Genomic DNA, 2987 nt, shown 5'->3' with positions numbered 1-2987 from the left:
ACAATGCTACCACTTCCTGTTTTGAGCTCTTCCAAGAGACAGCTCCTCCATTAAGTGTGAACACATACCCAGATTGTGATCGAGAATCATCTCGATCAGTTTGGAAGCTCGCATCCGTGTAACCTTTTATAGCGAGTTCCTCCTCACCAGATCCATATATCAGAAACATATCCTTAGTTCTCCTAAGGTATTTCAATATGTTCTTAACAGCCATCCAATGACTGTTTCCTGGATTCTGTTGGTATCTGCTTGTCATGCTCAAAGCGCATGACACATCCGGTCTAGTACATATCATCGCATACATGATGGATCCTATAGCAGAAGCATATGGGATTTGTTTCATCATCTCTTGCTCATCCTTTGAGCTTGCACATTGAGCTGAACTCAATATAGTCCCTCTTTGAATAGGTACAAAACCTTTCTTGGAGTTTTCCATCTTGAACCTTTTCAAGATCTTATCAATGTATGTACTTTGGTTCAAACCTATCAAGCGCCTTGACCTATCCCTATAGATCTTTATTCCCAAAATATAGGCAGCTTCACCAAGATCCTTGATGGAAAATCTACTTCCAAGCCAAGCCTTAACGCTTTCCATGGTTGGAATGTCATTTCCAAATAGTAGAATGTCATCGACATACAATACTAAGAAGGTAATTATACTCCCACTAGCTTTCTTATACACACAAGCCTCATCAGCGTTCTTGATGAATCCAAAACTTTTGATTTCTTCATCAAAACGATGATTCCAAGTTCTAGATGCTTGTTTCAATCCATAGATTGATTTCTTTAACTTGCATACTTTATTAGGATGTTTTGGATCGACAAAACCTTCAGGCTGAACCATATAGACATCTTCCTCAAGATATCCATTTAGGAAAGCGGTCTTGACATCCATTTGCCAAATTTCATAATCATAATGTGCAGCTATGGCAAATAATATCCTAATAGACTTAAGCATTGCCACAGGCGAAAAAGTTTCATCATAATCAACCCCTTGAGTTTGAGTGAAACCCTTAGCTACAAGTCTTGCTTTATAAGTATCCAAGTTTCCATGCATATCAGTTTTCCTTTTGAAAACCCACTTACTTCCAACAGCTTTGGAGTTGAGTGGTGGTTCAACCAATTCCCAAACTTGGTTGTCATACATGGATTGCATCTCAACGTTCATGGCTTCAAGCCATTTGTCACAATCATTCTTGGACATTGCATCACGGTATGTGGTCGGTTCATCCGAATCTACCACGTAGCAACCTTCTACAAAAAATCCATATTTTTCAGGTGGATTGCTAATTCTACCAGATCTGCGAACGTTTTGTGTGTTTTGATCAACCACTTGATCACTTTCAACAACCTCTTGTTGAGTGCTAGTATCAACCAATTGTGTATCATCTTGTGATTCTTGATCCTCATCAAATTTCACTGTTCTACTATTAGTTCCTTCCTCAAGGAACTTAGTTTCCAAGAACTTACCCTTTCGAGCAATAATAACATTTTGCTCACTAGGATCGTAAAAGTAATATCCTAAATCATCTTTAGGATAACCTATAAAGATACACTTAGTGGATCGGACTTCTAATTTGTTTGGGGTGTATTGCTTTACATAAGCTTCACAACCCCAAACTCTTAAGAATGATAGCGATGGAGCCTTTCCATGCCATACTTCAAAAGGTGTCTTCTCCACTTTCTTGGTTGGAGCCATATTCAATATGCGAACAGCGGAAAGTAAAGCATAGCCCCAAAATGATAGAGGTAAAGTGCTTCTAGCCATCATCGATCGAACCATATCTAATAGGGTACGATTTCTCCTTTCAGACACACCATTATGTTGTGGTGTTCCAGGTGGAGTAAGTTGTGAAATAATTCCACAACTCTTAAGATGATCTTGAAAAACACCACTTAGGTATTCACCTCCTCTATCACTACGAAGTATTTTGATTGTGGTCTTGAGTTGTCTTTCTACTTCAGTTTTGAAGTCTTTGAACATTTCAAAAGCTTCATCTTTGTGTTTCATTAAGTACACATAACCATATCGACTATAATCGTCAATAAAGGTAATGAAGTATCTTTCACCATTCCTAGTCATTGGTCTAAAAGGACCACATACATCCGAATGTATGATACCCAATAATTCTTTTGACCTTTCAAAAGTTTTATTAAAGGGTTGCTTTGTCATTTTGCCTTGTAAACAAGATTCACATACATCAAATGAATCATACTCATTTGTTTCTAGAATACCACTCTTGCGAAGAGTTTGCATGCGATTCTTACTTATATGTCCAAGGCGACAATGCCAAAGATAGGAATCACCCAAGTCCTTCTTGAGTTTCTTGGTGTTGACATTGTACATTGAACTACTATGTGACATACCACTTTGATCTATTTCATATATACCATTCATGGGTATAGCTTTAAAATAAAACATGCCATTCATCAAAACATGAATATCACAATTTATAAATTTAAGATCAAAGCCACATTGTTTTAAAAGGGACACGGAAATAATGTTTCTCCTTAACTTAGGAGCATACAAAACATTCTTCAAAATTACTTCCAAACCACTTGGAAGCTTTAACAAGTAGTCTCCTTGGGCTTGGACTTCAACTCTTGCTCCATTGCCCATAAAGAGACTAATGTCCCCTTTGTTGAGTTGTTTACTTCTTTTGAACCCCTGCAACAAATTGCAAATGTGAGTTCCACATCCGGTATCAAGTACCCATGTATTTGAAGAAATAACATTTAGTTCAATATGTATAGTAAAGATAATACCTGAGGTATGCCCCGCATCCCTCTTATCTTTTAACGCATTGAGATAGGTCGGACAATTCCTTTTCCAATGACCTATCTCTCCACACTCAAAGCATGGATCTTGCGCCGCAACCTTTTGCTTCTTTTCCTTCGGTTTGGTGGGCGTGATGGCTTTCCTCTTTCCCTTTCCTTGGACGTGGCCCTTGCCCTTAGCAACACTTGCTTTGGGGTTGGAGTTATGT

This window comes from Bidens hawaiensis, unplaced genomic scaffold, assembly GCF_021521415.1.
Source record: "Bidens hawaiensis isolate Kalapana, Puna unplaced genomic scaffold, B.hawaiensis_p1.1 tig00020023_1, whole genome shotgun sequence".
NCBI classification, from domain to species: Eukaryota; Viridiplantae; Streptophyta; class Magnoliopsida; order Asterales; family Asteraceae; genus Bidens; species Bidens hawaiensis.
Note: the sequence above shows the minus strand (reverse complement) of the source record.